Here is a 19,254-nt window from a genome sequence, read left to right as displayed (position 1 = left end):
AGTCATTCATTTGCTTTATTTCTGTTCATAAAAAACATAAAAGATACCAATATACAAACATAGATTCCAGTCTCTTCTGGCCTGGGCCTTCCCTTGTGGGACTGAAATCAAGGAAGGCGGCAATGAAATCTCACAGAAAGCGGGAAATTATTTGAAGCCCTCCGATCCTGATCTTCCATCCTTTGATTGGTATACGGTGGCCAGGCTAGCGCACTACAAACTCTGGCTTCAGCTAACAATTCTATCCCCCAGGGACAGCGTTTGCCTCCCAAAACATTTTCAAGAACCAACTCATGACAAATGTAGCCGCCAATTCTAGTCAATTTGCACTGGTTCACTTAAAGATTTATGTTGAGATTATGAGATTACACTGACGTACATTTTTTTTTTTAAAAAGGCGGGACAGAGCAGAAATTTGTTGCAGCATTTTTGCAGCTAGAGTGACGGGCAAATAAACAAAAAAGGCTTGAAGTTCGTATATCAGGACTCTTGCTCCAGAGCTACACAGCAAATTCAATCAGATGTTTTTCGTAAGATTGCATAATGAAACAGTTTCTGCAGTATTAAAATGTAAAATAAGAAATTAAATTTAGAAGCAAAAATCACTTATTTTCTACTTGTTATTACCAAATAACACAGGTTATTTACTTCGGTTTTCTCTTTGTTAAGAACTTCAATAATGAAAACTATGACATGCAAAAGGTCTTTATGCACCCTTGCAAAGTCTTACTGAAAGAAATTGGGTTATAAGTTTTAGAGGGTGAGCCCCCCACTGAGGCAACAACAACAATTCTTGTCAGGATGAACCACAGAAGTCACTAAATAAACCTGTTCTTAACCCTCTGGAGCGTTGGCACAAAATCAGTCGGGCTTAACTTAAAGGAAAGGTGTAAATTATTTATGCAGCACTCAAACACTAATAAAGGGAAAACACAACACAGAAAAATCGCCAATCAATGTAGGAAAATGGAGTAAAATGTAATCAATAAAAATGCCAGCAAAAATCCAATGAGTAGAACCAGTGTTAGGATTTTATTAAGTTTCAGGTGAACATAGCTCCAAAAAGCACAAAAGGCTAATCGGCGTCCTCTAGTCTCGCTGGAACAGGTCAAAGTCACAAGTTCAGATCAACTGGGCTAGAGCACGGGTCGAAAACAGGGATCTGGTTGGTCCTCGTAAACAGTGGACCTTCTCACATTCCAAGTCCACGCGATGAGCCTCACCCAGTGCTTCGAGCTGGTAGGAGCAGTGAGTAGATCGTTGTTGGCGCAAAGAGCAGGACACCAGTGGAGCTTTGCATGGGCAGGAGACACAGCCGGTTGCAGTGAAGAGCAGGATGCCTTGGGAGCTTCATGTTGGCAGGAAATGCGAGCAGTCATTGCTGACGTGAAAAGTCCCATCAAAATACTGAAGAGTCCGAAATCTCTGGATTTTCACCTGTAGTTCGGTCCTTGCAGTTTGGAAGTAGGAGGAGTACACTCTGAGGCCAGCCAATGGTCCAGTCTTCGTTCTTCAGACAGCAGGGCAGTCCTTCTGAATCCTCCACAGAACCAGCAGTGTTCAGATTATAGGTCCTGAGGGTGCAAGTTTATACCCAGTGCCAACTTGTCCGCATGGGTCCTTCTCTTTGTCTACCCCGAAACGATCTCTAGTCAGTTCTGTCACTTCACCTGGGATCAGCTCCAAACTGTCTAGGCTGCCAGAGGGAAGGCAAGCCCATGAGTCAATCAAAACAAGGGGAGTAGGGAGCACACTGCCCAACATACCACTACAGAATTTGCCCGAATGCACTGTGGCAAATGCAGTGCTTGATAACACTCATGTGAGTTGAAAGTCTTTAGTTTTCACCATTGCTGGTGCAGCTAGTGCTGGGTATCTCTAGACACGTGTTTCAGGATATTTGTCCTTCTTCAGCAGAAAGCAACACCTTAAATTTGGGAGGGCTGGCAATGCTGCGGACAGTTTTCCCAGGTTTCTGTACAACTCCCCGAGCACAGGTGCATTCAAATGAGCTTGTCAGCCTAATAACTCAGCAAAGAGCCAATCAAAATAAAGGGGTAAGAACGCACCCTCCCACCTTGTTTTGATAGGCCCAGGTATCAGCTCCATTTGCCAGTGAAAGGGCAGGCAGCTTCAGAGGTCAGCCAGGCAGTGGGCACAGCCCTCGAGCTACCCTTTGATGCCCAGGAAGGGCTGCATTTGGAATGGGGTAGAGTGGAGTGGGGTGGGGTAGATTGCAATAGAGTGGGGTGGGGTAGATTGTGGTAGAGTGGGGTAGATTGGAGTGGATTAGATAGGGGTGGATTCGAGTGGGGTAGATATGGGGCAGGGAAAATTGGCATGAGGTAGATTGGTGTGGAGTAGGGTAGACTGGAGTGGGGTGGATTGGAGTGGGGTGGATTGGGGTAGATTGGAGTGGGGTAGATTGGAGCAGAGTGGGTTAGATGGAGTGAATTAGATTGGAGTGAGGTAGATTGCAGTGGAGTTTGGTAGACTGGGGTAGAGTGGAGAAGGGTAGATTATAGTAGGGCAGAGTAGTGGAGTGGGGAAGATTGGATTGTAGTGGAGTATATTGGAGTAGAATGTAGTAGCGTTGAGTAGAGCGGGCTAGACTAAAGTGGGGTAGATTGAAGTGTGGTAGATTGGAGTGGGGTGTGGTAGATTGAAGTGGGGTGTGGTAGAGTGGAGTGTGGTAGAGTGGAGTGGGTTAGATTGAGTGGAGTGAGGTAGATTGGAGTAAATAGGGGTAGATTGTAGCAAAGCAGAGTGCGGTAAATTGGGGTACATTGGAGTGGAGTGGGGAACACTGGAGTGGGTTAGGGCAGAGTCGGGTAAGTGGAGTAGAGGGGCGTAGAGTGGAATGGCGTGTTGCGTCGTGGAGTGAACGGCATAGATTGCGAAATGCCATGCCACTTGACTCCAGCGCCACTCCAGTGTCTTTGTGTGGAGGGGCGTAGACTGGGGTTGCATGTTGTACGTAGAGTGGAGTGGCGTAGAATGGAGTGGTGTGGCATAGAGTGGAAGGGCATAGAGTGGAGTGGAGTATGCATGGTGTGGTAGCGCACTGCCATTATAGACAACACATTTTTCACTTGAAATGACCTTTACATTTGCACCAAGATTTAGTTTTACTGCACAAAACGATAATGTGTGCAAATGTCATCACCTAGTGTACTGATGTGTTTTTAGCGAATTGAAATATTTATTTCCACCACACTTCAGAATTACACAAAAAAAATTGCTTAATTTGTTCTAATTCTGATATATTCTGAAACATCACAACAGTTCTGTTTTTTTGGTGTGGGCTAGGAAAAAATAACATCCTAGGCCCTCTCCTCTTACATGGGTTTCAGCAGTATTGTCACATAAATTCTCTCACTTTGAAGTCAGATAAGAATAAGATTTAAAGGTCTGTTTACAGAAAGCTAGTTTGTGGAAGAATACAGTAAACAATGTTTGGAAACGGGAGAGACGAATTAAAGCTGGATAGCCTAAAACAAATAAAGCCAGCAACTAGAAAGCCATAAACTGGGAGGTGCAAACCACAAAGCCAATGGTCAGCAATAGACAGAGTGCATTCTTAGGTCAGCTTTCTGAATGGCCCCAAGATGTTTTCAGCAAACCAGACAGCTGTGCCACCACATTCAGAACAAGGCGTACAGAATGGAAGAAACAAAGGGAAAAAGGGAATAGCGGAAGTGAGATAAAATAATATGAAACGATACCAAGGTGTTAGGAACAAGAGCAACCAAAGAGAGAACGAGGGGCAACAAGGCTTAAATTGCAGAGAAAAACAGTTAGTAAAGGGGGATCGGGTGTATGTACCATATAGGGGTGATGGAAAAGGTGAGAAGAAATATTCCAGTATAGTAAAGGCAATAGCACCAAAAGAAGAGGAGATGAAAACTGCAAGACATTCAGAAACAAGCATTGGCATAGCCAATAGGTCTCGCCTTTGGGACCTTATAAGTGTTTAGCTATGCAACAGTTGCATAACTAAATACTTATAAGGTCCCAAAAGCGAGACCTATTGTGAAAGAGAAAGTGATCGCGATCACAATCAAACATCAAAGCGGCCATGCGGCCGCGAAAGTAATCGCGGTAAAGGGCGGCGCGCGCGCCCGCGCACGTGCACTGTAGCTCTATGCTGGCCTGGTAGCACTTTTTGGAGCCCTCTCAATAAGTCTCGCCAGACCAGCGCATGCGCTGGGTCAGGCGAGACCTAAAAAGGAGTGGGAAGAAAAAAACTTGGAGGATGTGATTCCTAAGTTTAGAACTGGAAGAGAAAGCTAAGATCACAAGAAAGCTAATAGTTCGGTCATGGAACCACGTGGAGCTAGGTGGACTAAGGGGTTGGAAAAAATCTTAAATCCTCAAGTACAGAAAGTTGGGATAGAACACGCCGAGTGGCTGGGACCATGATAAACTTTTACGTATAACGGGAACACCAACATTTCTCAGTCATATACCAATGCATCACAATTTTTCAAATCCCCCTAAATGACTAAAAAAACTGCAACACTGAAAAAACAAAGAAGAACCACAATGAAATTGTCTTTATCTACAAATCGGACATAGCCCCATGACAAGAATACTATGGCGCACACTGTTCAATGCACCAGGAAACACTTTGAAACACACTTGATACATATATGCACCAAATGGAATTATCCTGATCCAAGCAAGCAGCATAAACTGGTCACTCAACGTAGGTTCTTAAATGCTTTTTTTAAAGGACAGACAGATAACAAGGGTAATTCAGCCAATATTACCTTTCATGAAAAGCCTAAGTAACTTAATAAGGGAAAGCCCATGCATATGGTTTGCAGTTCAGTGTCAACAAGAAGTTCAGTGTCAACAAGAATCGTAAGCAAAGACATGGAAGTGCACAGAGGTTCTTCAATCTGATCGGACCCTTTGTGTTCACTAAAAGAATCATGGGTAAAAGTATTAAAAAAACTACAGGAAAGTATAAAAAAAAATTGCAACAGTCTCTTTAAGTGAGGTGGATCACCAGAAAGGCGAGGGTGGAAGAGTCAGTGAACGTCCACACAATAGAAGAGCACCCCGCTTAGACACCCCACAAATTTCCGCACATATTTAAATCAAGATGAGGGTGTTTTTGGGGACTAAGATATAAAACAGCTCATCACCACATTGCAGGCCATAAAAACCTAATGTAAAGAAATTCAAGTTTGCCCCTCTCATCACTCCAAGATGTTTGAGAAAAGAGAACGTAGACCATTCACTAATGTAATGTGTGCATAACCGATGTAAACTCCTGCGATGATGGAAGCATATGTAAAAGGCAATAAAGTTTGTTTAAAAAACAGATGTAAACACCACTGCCATGTAACAGATACAAGAACTGGCAGTCAGCAATCCTAAGAATAACCCCCAGATATTAACACTCTCAAAGGAGAAGCTAAAGAGAGAGCACTTCGCCAGAGAGGCACGAGATCAACCACAGAAGCTTAGAACAAACCAGCCGATGCAAGCCCTAGAACACAAGTCAACAACACACAATCAAATGCTTCCAATAAGAAATAAAAACTGACTACTTGGCATGTGAAACAACATTAGACTACCAGATCAAAATGATCGTCTTGTTTATAAAGGCAGGATTGGACTACGAATGATCCTTGTAGGAATATCGTGATACACGAATATCGTACACAGAATAATATAGAGGGACAAAACATCGAAAGACAGTACTTATAGAAGAAATGTAGATTTACTATTCCACATCTATGCATTTTGAATATAAATGTTATATATATATATATATATATATACACACATACATCGTCACTGTACATATATGTGGAGTTAGGTATAGAAAATATTTACTTTTACCTTTAGTTTTGTCTTCGATATTGTGGTCTCGATAGTTGATGCTATTGAGTTTTCTGCCTCGATATTCTGGGAGCATACCTAAAGGCAGGCAGCATAAACAGTAATTCTCAATATTAATTTCATTTATATAGTGCTTACTACCCCCAACGAGGTGTTGAAGCGCTTTTCGGCGAGTAGCATGCCCAAAAAAGATTAGTGGCAAATGAGCATCGGCAGATATGAAATAAATTTGCACTGTGCACATGTGAGTTTGTAATTTAGATTGAGAAGGATAGAGGAGGGATAGACGAGGGAAGGGTCTAGACACACTGGGCCTCCACAAACACCGGCAGATCGACTACCTAACTGTCAATATGAATGGCAAGGAAAGCTGGCATATCACAGGAGAGGTGGTGACGGGCAAGGGGGATAGAAACAGTGTAGGACAGTAGGTGGGAGACGGAGATGAGGGGCAGAGGTAGCCTCGCCCTTTCATCCTTCCTCTAGACCCCCTCGCTACCCATCGCTCAGCATCCGGTATTGTTCAATATTTAAACAATTTTATTAAGCCGGTCTATGAGGTTGATACAAATTCAAAGGTAAATATTATAACAATAGAATTAGATACACATGAAGACATCTTTTGTCAAGAGTTAAAGTATTTACAAGATAAAAAGAAAGAATAAACCATAATGAAATTTTCCTTAAAGGGGATCTTCATTTTTTATTTACCCGTGAGAAACATAAAAGATAAACTGACATTGAGTAAAAATTGGAGTTCTGTTTATGAAAACACAAAGCCGTCCATGTTATGAAGCAAGGATATCAGTTCAGCAAAATTAAGAGATGCGATTCTCTGGAAAGTAGAGACCAAGTCACATGTGGACACCCCAAACCACCCAGCTGTTCCACCACTGCTTCCAGCAGCTGCAATAGATATTGACAAATAAAGGAGGTAACATCAAAGCTGAAAGCACGCCATAAACTGGACGGCGGCAAAACATAAATGAGGGTTTTCAGCATTAGTCTAGAGATCCCACACGTGTCCCATATTGCTCAATCTTCTAGATAATTTACAGATGTGAACAAAAATGTGTTTCTAGCTCCAGCTGATCAAAAGTTACTTAAAAAAGAATGATGATGGATTAAACCCAGATCAGTTGACTGGGGGTGAGTGTTTGATTTGCTCAAACGCTCCGTCCATCCTCCCCTTTGGTATCGCTTTGTTCGCCCTAAGTTGGCAGGGTATGCTCCGACGTGGGTCCCTTTCTCACTTTGCCACTGGATTCAAGATAGCCTGGCTGATGAGGGTTATGAACCTGAAACCGGTCCCAGGATGCTGGTTTCCAGTCCAGGGAAGACATGGCTTGGCAATTCGGGCTGGTCTGTTCCAATGAGGCACAGGGTCAGACTGATTTGCATATGGCCATGTCTGAACTGGGGTGCTGGAGTGAGCTAAAGAATGATGATGGATTAAACCCAGATCAGTTGACTGGGGGTGAGTGTTTGATTTGCTCAAACGCTCCGTCCATCATCCCCTTTGGTATCGCTTTGTTCGCCCTAAGTTGGCAGGGTATGTCCAGACGTGGGTCCCTTGCTCACTTTGCCACTGGATTCAAGATAGCCTGGCTGATTAGGGTTATGATCCCGAAACCGGTCCCAGGATGCTTGTTTCCGGTCCAGGGAAGACATGGCTCGCAGTTCGGGCTGGACTGTTCCCACGAGGCACAGGGTCGAGACTGATTTGCATATGGCCATGTCTGAACTGGGGTGCTGGAGTGAGCTGAAGAATGATGATGGATTAAACCCAGATCAGTTGACTGGGGGTGAGTGCTTGATTTGCTCAAACGCTCCGTCCATCATCCCCTTTGGTATCGCTTAAAAAAAAGAACACCATGCTTTGTGAGATGCAGAGGCAAACACTTTACAAAGTTGAACTGCTCACACTGCAGCTGTTGAGGTCTATATCCAGTTGTTAAACTGGCACTAATGAAGTGAACCTTTTGCCCAGACAGCATTCATTTCCCCAACTGGTGGGCTAGAGAATGGCTCTTGTTGACAGCCGGCAAGGAACCCTGTCAAATTTAAAAGTAATTTAAACTGGGTTTAAATACCTAACTTTTGCTTCATTATTTGTGTGAACCTATGATACACAGTAACAGTGGTCATAAAACGGTGCCCCTGTATCCCAGCAAGACAAAATCATGAGCAGTTGGCGAATAACATTTTCAACATGATCTGTTGTTACAGGAGTGTACTTTTATTTACTTACCGTGAGGTAAGATGTTAAAATAGAGAGATAACGCTGGAACAGCATGTGGTTCATAAAGCTGCATAATGTGTTGATCCTTAAAACTACAGCATCAAAAAACCCTGTGTGAGTTCTTGAAGAATCCTGATAAGCGCAGTATGGTCATGGATACTGGAATTATGCGGCAGGGTTTACTTAAAACATGCAGTAAGAAAAGGCAAATGATGTGGCGCTATAAGGCACATTTTGTGATAGTATTACCTCAATGTATTGACATTTTTACACGTTAACACTATCTGGGCAAATGCTATACCTCATTAATACCAGTGTTCCACATAAATACAGCAATAAACAAAAGAAACCTCCATCAAGCTTTGCAAAGGGCCTTCCAATGTGCAGCAACACGTGTTCCTGTGTTTTCAACAACTTTTGTTTGACTGAGATAAAAACAATTTTTTTGTTAAAATCTGTAAATTATGGCGCATATAATGGATTATCTCGCAGCTTCGGCAAATCCATAATTATGCGGAAAACGCCGTAGGGCAAAGTTGCATAATTCCAGTGTCCTGGGTAGGGATCATAGTAGTGAATGCACCAGCTAATTCTTCCAGAAATCTGCGCTGTCAAGCACAGTTGCCACTTGCCCAGCAGAGCAGTAGAGCCTAACCTCCCCCCCCCATTTCCCCAAACACACACACACACGCGTAAACGCTATCTAATAAGAAAATGACGCACGTTTAGCGGGAATACAAAACAATGTAAGAGTTAAAACTGAAAAGCATCTCTTACAACGGTGTGTGGGAATCAGCAAGCTTTTGCTACACAACTGGGCAGCCCCCCCTCTCCCCCGCAGGCTGTTCAGCACACTGTCCTCACAGAGGCCCGGGGCCCACAGCTGCCTCCTGTCCTTTGTATTGGAAAGAAACCGAGTTCATCTTGCCATATGCATTCTGGCAAGAAAACAACAGGAAGCAGGAAAAAGGGAGATGGGGGCCTTTGACTTATAGACTTCAAAGTCCAAGAATAGAAAGTTATAATCTGTTCTGTCCCGGCGGCGGCTTCCGGTCGTGTTCGGGAACTCGCGCAGCAACAGAGCTGGACGGGGATGTGTGGCTCTGCCGCCTTCCCGCCAGGACATGTTTCCGTCCCACCCCAGAAGCAGAGAGACTGTGGCCGCCTGTGACTGCCAACGATGAGGAAAAGGGGGTTTCTGAAACCCACAAACATCTGATCAGGCAGGCAAACGCTCTCGTGCCGGAGTGAGGCGCGTGAGGCGTCACCGTGAACGAAGCAATCGCATCTTGGTGGAACTTTGTGGTGCCCATTCATAAAAAGTTTCCAAAGCTGGAAACACACAAGTGTTTGGGGATTTCATAAAAAGCTATGGAGAAAATCCAAATGCTTAGGACAATCCTTTAAACGCTCGCCACCGACATAGACTGTGATTGGCAGGTGGAGTTCAACGCTCGGGGAGGCCTGCCCAGGCTTTTATCCTTTCAAGGCCGATAAAACCAGAGTACCATTAAACCTAATGACCGCAACACCTGTTATTTTCGGCGCTTACAGAAGAGCAGACGAATTAGTGCATAGAAACACTATTATGGTCTTAGACGTTTGGGACTTTTTGGGTTGTGTTGGTTTTAATAGGTTTTTTTTATGCCAGTGAAACATTTTTTTTTATTTTTTTTTTATAATAAGTGTCTAAAAACCCACGAGGTGCGGCCGGATGGCGTAAGAACAATTTGCGACTGGTCGGCTGGAATTTTCTTAGTTTCGTTTGTGAAAAGTAAAGTCCTACCTACGATAGGGCACACTGTGGTAATATCAATAATCAAATACGTGAATACGCTAGGTTCACCTTGCACCCCCCCCCCCCCCACGCCCGGGGGGGACGGGACTGGTTTACCCGCTCATCTCTGAAATATGAGTACAGTGCACCTGTTTCTAAGTCCCTGACATGGCTTTCACCGGATGCCTGCAGCAACCTGCATCACATGCAAAGCAGCAGACAAAAACACCCACAATTTAAAAACACAAAAACAAACAACCGCTGGTGCTTGAAGAATATATAAAAAAAAATAAGAGCCCTAATCCTTGAACCACCAGGTTTAAAAACAACCACCACCATCAAATCATCCTTCTGGGTTAACACAAGGACCTGTAATGCTTTTCCTTGTCAGAACAAGCAATCTCCCTCCCTGGAAGAGTTCGAGACTGACTTAACAAGCAACCCTGAATGAATGTGAACCACTGGCAATGAATTAGGGTGCACTCCATTCCACCACTTTCTGCTCATCTTTGTCATGACAAAGGGGGGCCAGCCATATGCAAATCAGCACTGGTCCTGCTTCCATTGGATAGTCCGGCCGAGCTTCTAGGCCAAGTCCCTTCTCAAGAAGAAGAGAAGAAAGACTGGCCAGTTTCTGCCAGTGTCTGCAAGGGGCAGAGTGAGCCCCGGGCATAGCACGTGAGGGCCTGTTGGATAGAATTTCCCCTAAAAGGGGTAAGAACGAGATTATCAAAATTCAGATGCACAATTCCTCTGGTTTTACACTGCTACCATGGCCAATGTATTGCCCATTGACATACAGAAGCAGCATGTACTCTGACAACAGAATAAAACGTCCATATTAATGTAATGCCAAGATATGGACAGACAGATGGACACAGATAGCTATAAAATTCACACTGTGGTTAACAAGTATAAACCGGTTCAGTATGCCCAGCAAGAATGGTTAATGCAGAAAACTTAACGGCAACATTATTTTTTGTACTTTATCAGCCAACTTGGCTAAAAGCTCAGGGGCTTCCACTGCCAAGCGAAACACGTGTCGGCTGGATCTTTTATTATACAAGTGTAAAACAAATCCAGGGAGCAAATTGAGGATTATTAAAGCAATTTTTTAAACCTTATTTATGTTTTTTCAAGATACAACAAAAATACTTATGGCAATACTACACCAACAAATTCTTAAGGGACCCAAAATCCCCCTGCATCCCATACTCATTAAATCTAAAGACAACAATGTCGAACACATCCTGCATGGCACAATGGTGGCACGATCTCAGGGGGATCATGACCGGTTGCCAGTCCAGCTATAGTGTAAACCCGCTCGTGAGCCTGGGTCCGATCAGGCACCCTACACCTGCCCAATCCCTGCCCTCCTCCTCCCACTGCACTGCAGAACTACCTTTCTTACTGATACAGGATAAGATAATTCCCAGGTGAAAACAGGAAACACAATGACATGGCATAAAACAAACAGGAGCAAAGGGCGTGAGCCACAGCTGGATAACCGAGGCAACTAGGTTGGCAGGCGGGAGGTAGCATGGAAGACTGCTACGGTTTGCACTGGCCCAGCAACCACCCCAGGAGCAGTGCGTCTGTCTTTTATTAAATATAAATAGCACAAAGAGAGGCAAAAACTCCAAAATGTAAAAACTATACAATAGACACTTGAATCCACATTGTTCATTAGTACAAAAATATTTTCTTTAATGTTGCACGATGATCGTATATAGCAGCAGCAAGACAGCCAACGCGTTTCGCCCGACAACAGGCTTACTCAGGGCACAATTCGTAACTAATCCAATCTTGGGTCAGTCATTAGTATAAAATGATCCCAGCTTGATTTGCTTGACAATCATATGAAAAATCTTCTTAAAGTTCCAGTATATACAAGAGAACAAATTCTTCCACTTATCCCAACTTTGAGGTGGATGTACAGCAATTATATCCACAATTCACGTAAGTATGATTCAAGCGTAGTGTAGCGCACACAAAGGAGAACTCGGCGTCTTACAGGTGCAGTCACGAAGTAACTTCTATGTAAATTGCTTGGGATATTCACCAATCGTAGTGAATGTTTGTGTGCGCTACACTACGCTTGAATCATACTTGCGTGAATTGTGGATATAATTGCTGTACATCCACCTCAAAGTTGGGATAAGTGGAAGAATTTGTTCTCTTGTATTTACTGGAACTTTAAGAAGATTTTTCATATGATTGTCAAGCAAATCAAGCTGGGATCATTTTATACTAATGACTGACCCAAGATTGGACTAGTTACGAATTGTGCCCTGAGGAAGCCCGTTGTCGGGCGAAACGCGTTGGCTGTCTTGCTGCTGCTATATACGATCATCGTGCAACATTAAAGAAAATAGGTTTGTACTAATGAACAATTTGGACTCAAGTGTCTATTGTAAAGTTTTTACATTTTGGAGTTTTTGCCTCTCTTTGTGCTATTTATATGTACTAGATTTGTAGGGTCTTAAGGCAGTGGACCAGAGAGGTGGGCAAACTGAATTTACAAATTCCTTTCATATGTGTGTGTATAGGAGGGTGGTGCAGCTGGTGTCTTCCTTAACTGCCTAATTTTGCTGTCTGTTTGTCTTTTATTAAACTTCAGTGTGCCACACAGGCTATAAGGACTGGGTGAATGAAGAGATATGGGGCCCATGTGCAGAGTCAGGGAAAGAGACCCTTAAAAAATATTCACACGCATGTTTCATTTTTCAAACTCGCAAAGTACCTTTAGTATATTGTGACATCTGGATTTGCGGGTGCAAACCCTGTGGTTTTTCAATTCTCAGGCTTTGCAACTGCAAAAATCTTTTCAAACATCAGGATCCTGGATATTCCCTTCGGAGCTTCACATCTGCTTCGGCTGGTGTAAAATCTTGTCAGATGGAGCATCAAATGACTGAATTTGTATTGGGTCGCAGAATTTATATGGCGCTTCGTACCCCTGATGAGGCAGCAAAGTGCTCAGATTCACATCAGGTTCGCGGACACGATTTTGGAGTGCATGGTTCAGAGGGAGTGGCTTGTACTCTGCCCTATATGGAAGGTGTTGGGAGCCGTGCTCTAAAATGTCCGGTGAACTCGCAGCTGCACATTAGAGCGAGGTGTTGTAGAAAAGTGTGAATTATACACAGTCACATATGTTGAATGCAGATACCTACTTTTTTTTTTTAGGAATTCTACATGACATCCAGAAAACAGAAAAAGCTAGGTTTTTAGCTCCCCTCCTCCCAATGTTCGAGGTAGTGGTTGAAAATTCTGATTTTATCAGGAATCGAGTCCCAGATCCTTGGTCATCTAGACCGAGAAAGAGTTTGCCCTAATTTGAGACTTTTTGAACAGTGAGTGGAGGGAGCAGGGTGGGCCAACCTAGAGCATGAGATTGGGAGCTAATGCTGATGCAAACATTTTTAGCCGCAGTATGCATGCCCCTGCCGTACCTCGCTATTGCTTCATGGGCAGAAACCTCGCAATGTCCCTGTAGGCCAATCTCCCTTTGAAGCTAACCCAGGAATATCTTCTCACACTGCAACTTCAGAAACACTGTCATGCTAGGAAACCTCTCACTTTCCCTGCTGGCCAGTTCACCTCTGTCAAAAGGCACTGCATGCAATGTGAGAGGTGGAGGTGAAGGTGATGAGTTATGGGGATGTGGCTGGTTTCTTTACCCAAGCAAAATGCCTGATAATTATTTAGCAGGACTGACTGAACATGACTTTACATGAGCACCAGTTACATTCATTTTTGGTAGACATGTTTAATCCCACTGCCATCTTGGAACGGTAAATAAAACATGAAACCAGATGCGCGGGTGTCATTCTGCTGGAGCAACGCATGCGTGATGACACATTCATACATCATCATGCATGAGCACGCGAGTGGCATGACACAACTGTAAGCAGCGGTCACGTCATGGTTCATTTTTGTTAGTTTGTTAAATAACTTGGGGGCAAGTTATCAAGCACGGCGTTAAAATTATCGCCGCTTTAGCGGCAGAAAACTGCCACTAAAGCGGCGATAATGGGCTTGATAATATGCCCTTGAGAATTCCAATAGAAGCCCATGTTCTGGTGTCAACCTGGGCTTCTATTGCAATTCTCTGCGGCATATTATCAAGCCCATTATCGCCGCTTTAGCGATAATTTTAACGCTGTTTCTTGATAATATGCCCCCAAATGGTGCTGCAAACCTTTGGGGGAAAAAAAGCCCGACGCGTTAGAGCATTGATAAAAGGAAATGTTCCAAAGACTACTCTACTGGTTTATCGCTTTGCCAATGCTTATTTGGGGTTGGAAGTGGCGAGGAGGTGGTTTTAGTAAACGGAAACTAGCAAACCCCAACAAGTTATCTTTCGCCCGTCCCAGAATAAAAACCTTCATGAGTGCACACGCCTTCTTTGCGCGGCCGTTGAGCAAACACAATGGCTTTCCCAGCTGAAGAAAGCGCCAATGTTTCCATAGAGATGTGTCAGCGATGCGCGGCGCTGGAATGTCCACGCAGCAGGGTAACGAGGCCTGGGAAGCCCCGGCTTTGTTTACGGACCCATCACAGTGTGCAAAACTGTGACACCCTTCACGTGTGGGTGACTGTTGTGTCAAGCCATGAAGAAAGCGCCAGTTGCAAAATGCGTAATTCCCCAGCAGATGTGTTAACGTGTTTTGTTTTCCGGGACGTCAAAAAAGCTACTTCGTATTTCACAATTTATAGAAAAGCAATAATGTGTCGAGCACGTGACAGGTTAATAATCCTCTCGCTGAATTAGATAATAAAAATGGAGCATCTGCTTAGGTGAAAAACGTAGCAAATAGGGGCAGTTGAAAATGTTCTCCCGTGAATATTAGGTGCCACGTGACAGTCACCAATTGCTGCTGGCTCGTGAGAATCAAGGTCACGAGAATAGCTTCGGTTTAGTTTTAGTTAACTAAAAAAAAAAAGTTCTTGAATTTTTCTCAAGTTTGTACACAGCATTTTTTAGACTAAACGACTTCCACGGCAAAAACATGAAAGCAGTTATTTAGCGGGGTGGGTGGGGGGGGGGGGGGGGGGGGGGGAAGGAGAGGAGAGAGACGTTTATGAATTCGCTTTTTTAAAATTCCTAACACTTGATTGGAAATGAGAGATTCGCAAGTGCTCCGGGTACGGTGTGAGTATGGGATGGGCGGGGGAGGGGGCCACAAAGTGATAAGAATGCCCGTCAGCCCACTTAAGAACAGGACTCGTGAGCTACAGCCGGAAGAAACATTTAAACACTGATGTGCATTGGCGAATGACTCCCTTATCGCTAGGAAAATATAGCCTCACAACATAAGATCTATCTATGGACACGGAGACCCGAAAGCTTCGTGTAAATAGGATACACGTTTCCAATAAATACATTTCCATTCATATAGCATTGTCAATGATATATTAATCCAACTGATGCAAGAGGGTGGAAGAGAACTACGGCTCCCAGAATGCACAGAATTCTTAAATGTGATGCCAGGATTACAGTTCCCACAATGCACAGCTTTGTTAAATGAATAGTCAGTACTACAGGTACCAGAATGCACTGGTTTGCAAATGAAAGCTGGCAACCTCATGCCCCAGTGATATCTTGTTAAGTGGTCACACTATAAAACAAATAAATGTAATATTACTAGTACTCGCTAAGAAGCAGCGTTGGCTTCCTACTGCCAGCCTTGGGCGAAAGTACTCGGGTAGAGACCTTGCAGTTTCTGTGGTGTCAAGGGTAAACAGGGTACTTTGTTGCAAGAGGCGGTGATGGCCTTGGGTGAATGTACTCAGGTAGAGACCTTGCAGCTTCTGTGGTGTCAAGGGTAAACAGGGTACTTTGTTGCAAGAGGCGGTGATGGCCTTGGGTGAAGGTACTCTGGTAGAGACCTTGCAGCTTCTGTGGTGTCAAGGGTAAACAGGGTAATTGTTGAAGAGGCGGTGATAGCCCTGGGTGAAGGTACTCCCGTTGAGACCTTGCAGCTTCTGTGGTGTCAAGGGTAAACAGGGTACTTTGTTGCAAGAGGTGGTGATGGTCTTGGGTGAAGGTACTCGGGTAGAGACCTTGCAGCTTCTGTGGTGTCAAGGGTAAACAGGGTACTTTGTTGCAAGAGGTGGTGATGGTCTTGGGTGAAGGTACTCGGGTAGAGACCTTGCAGCTTCTGTGGTGTCAAGGGTAATCAGGGGATGGTACTCGGGTAGAGACCTTGAAACTTCTGTGGTGTCAAGGGTAATCAGGGTACTTGTTGCAAGAGGCGGTGATGGCCTTGGGTGAAGGTACTCGGGTAGAGACCTTGCAGCTTCTGTGGCGTTAAGGGTAGAGGCGGTGATGGCCTTGGGTGTAGGTACTCGGGTAGAGACCTTGCAGCTTCTGTGGTGTCAAGGGTAAACAGGGTAATTGTTGCAAGAGGCGGTGAAAGCCATCCTCCTGTTGGGTTGCATAATGCCCTGGAGAGCCATAAACCACGGTCCAAATGGTTTCTTGACGCCCCTTCAAGAAGTATGCAACACTTGTTTAGTGACTTTAACCCGTTTACGACGGTGGTGCAGCGCCTTTGAAGAGTGGGTAGGGCCACATCGGCCAACGGACGCACGCAGCACTACGGAGGTAGTGCTCGCAACGGCCTTTGGCCGACAGAAGCACGCAACGGGTTAATTCATATTACTCCAACGAGACCCTGGAGGCTATCCTTACAAGACACTGGTTGTTTGATGGCTTGGCAAGCCCAGGGATTCCAAAGTGATGCTGGCTGCATTGAGGAAGCCCGGCCACCTCAGCAAACCTCTGTAAAAGGTGGGGCGTTAAGAACCAAACATTGAGAGGATGTCATCATCTGTAAAGCAAGGGTGGTACAGAGAAGGGGTTCCCTCATCTTTTGCTGCCCTGTTTGAGGATTCGCAGTTTGAGTTACACACATTCTCTCACCCTACTGACAGAATTGAGCCCTACTGTACGCAGGCCTTCATCAGGACCAAGAAGGGCCACGCGCACTCACATTGTAAACAAGTCAACCAAGAAAGGGATTTTCAAGAGGAAGAAAGCAGAAACATTTGAGGAAAAGCAGACCGAGACGGCAAGAGACGATAAGGCCAAATATGCGAGTAGCAAAAGGCTGACAGAGAAAGCTGAACGAAGGAAACCCTCCACAAATACATAACAGAGAACAAAAAAAACAAAATGGCAAAGTGAATGTCATCAATAAACTCAACGGCAGAAAAACTACTTGTGATCATACTGTAGAGTTTTGCATTGTAGGTGTCCCCACACTTGCTAAGAAAGTAATGCAGTGCGCATGGAGGGATTGAATCAATCAATCAGGGTTCTTTTTTGGCCCGGCTAATCACACGTGAGGGTCTCAAGGCGCTGGGCTGGGATTAAGAGGTGTAAGCAAAACCTCTAGTGGAAAAATAAACTCTAAGCATTAGTCAAGTTCCAGAGGCCTGGAGAAGGGGAGTGGTTACTTGAATAAGAATAAGCAAATGGACCCTGGACATTTTCATAGAGTTACCTGTGAAATAACTTCTGGTGGGTAGTTGAGGTGCACCAGGAAGAAGATTGTGTATTACGCATAAGCCAACATATAGGGTCCCTGAAAAAACCAATAAGTTGGATTCCTTTCTTCAGAAATAGACACACGGTGGGTAATCGGATCGTAGCCAAGTTGGCCAACCTCAATGTTACTAAAGATGCAAAGTGTGTACCAAGTGATAAACTAATAAGGAAGTTTAACCAAGAGGGGGACTCTGGGCTTTTATACAGGTCCAGCATACATGCCCAAAAGTAATCTAACAAAATGAGTAAGCAGTTCCTAACTGACAAGACGAACAAGCATTTGCAATGCATCGGTCTCCCCTTTGGAACCTTATATGCATTTAGCAATGCAGCATATGAATACTTATTATGATATACTTTTTCTCCCTGCAGTTACATTTCAGCATTTTGTACTTTCTCCTCCTCTCCGCTATTGTGTTCTTTCCGCCAGCTGAGTGCCAATAGTCTGACAAAAAAACAGAACAGACTGCTAGATGATGGCACTGGTCCTAAAACGTGCTGTAAATGAAACCACGGGCCATTCCAGCCTCCTGTAACCTGAAAACGAATGAACACCCTATTCCCAGTTTTAGACATTTTCCCGTTTCTGAGATTCATACCAAGGTCAGGGTTGAAATGAGAATATATTCAAATAAAATGGACCATGCGAACATCATCTCTGAAATGTCAGAGTCCACAGTCTGTCAAGAGTGTTAGCAGATAGTAAACTGCCGAGGCTATTAAACACTTCTTCTATACTTAAAGAGTTTAGCAGAGCATGCGCGCTTTTTGGTCTTCATGCCGTGCATAGCGCTGCATGTCAATACAATACCTTTTTTTGTTTAAAGGGTATAGAGATGGCCAATTAGCTTTTGAATATGGAATCCAGCAAGAAAAACTTTTCTTTTTAAAATTGCTGTATAGCCAAGAGTGTTTTATATCAAGGGTGGTGTTCTTGAAAAATGAGCCGCCCTTGCCGCCGACCCCACATACGGTCGACAAAACCGTTTTTCTCAGCAGCTTCTCGTTCAGCAAGCACAAGCATCTCCACAAATCTTTCGTGAGATATGTTCAGCATGTCTGTCTTTTGTGAACCATAAATACAAAAGCTAGGCGATCGAAAGAGCGGTCTTCTTCACTGACTCATTATTATATGAAACCTGGCTACTTCGTAGGCTTATACAAACACTGCCATCGGCGCCCTTTGGAACCAGTCCTCTGCCCTCGTCATCTCACACGGTACTTGTGGGCATGATCTTAGTGGGCAGTTGTGTCAAGCACGGAGCCCGTGTCAGTCAGAAATGCCATACTTTGATCACAATCTGCAGTATGACTGCATATTAGTAAACAAGCCTAGACAAACTCTCTTACCCTCTCCCGTGAATGTTTGATTCCTCGTGCATTTAAGGGGCGGGGAGCGAGAAGGCACCGGACTAAGGAGGGGGGGGGGCGAGAAGGCACCGGACTGCGGGAGGGGGGGGTGAAATTGCTTCACGCATAACGCAAAAATGAAACCATTAATCCAGAGCAAATAAAGTCGCATTGCGAGCCGCCGATTTATATTTCTTCCTTACTAAATGCAGCATCCAGCCTGCATTACACCAGCGTGCCCACCGCCCATTTTAACCACAATTCTCGCTTTAACCAATTCCGGACTGCAGGGGGGGGAGCAAGAAGGCATGGGACTGCAGGGGGGGAGGGATGGGAAGAAATTGCCTGAGGCAGAACGCGAAAATGAAACCATGTCTGCCACACAACTAGCGTAGGAGGGAGCCTCTAGGGCGGGTCCAGCACCGCTTCCGGCATCCTATATGCCAATAGCATACCAGTTAAGTGCTCAAG

General features: G+C 44.4%; 1 protein-coding gene across 2 annotated transcripts in view; it reads right to left on the bottom strand.

Annotated features, from left to right (window-relative positions):
* The window catches only part of MICALL2 (MICAL like 2), a 167,911-nt gene that overhangs the window by 140,128 nt on the left and 8,529 nt on the right, over positions 1-19,254 (bottom strand). The window lies entirely within an intron of this gene.

This window comes from Triturus cristatus, chromosome 10 (genome assembly GCF_964204655.1).
Source record: "Triturus cristatus chromosome 10, aTriCri1.1, whole genome shotgun sequence".
NCBI lineage: Eukaryota > Metazoa > Chordata > Amphibia > Caudata > Salamandridae > Triturus > Triturus cristatus.
The sequence above is the reverse complement of the archived record's forward strand: the minus strand, read 5'-3'. Positions and strand labels throughout refer to the sequence as shown.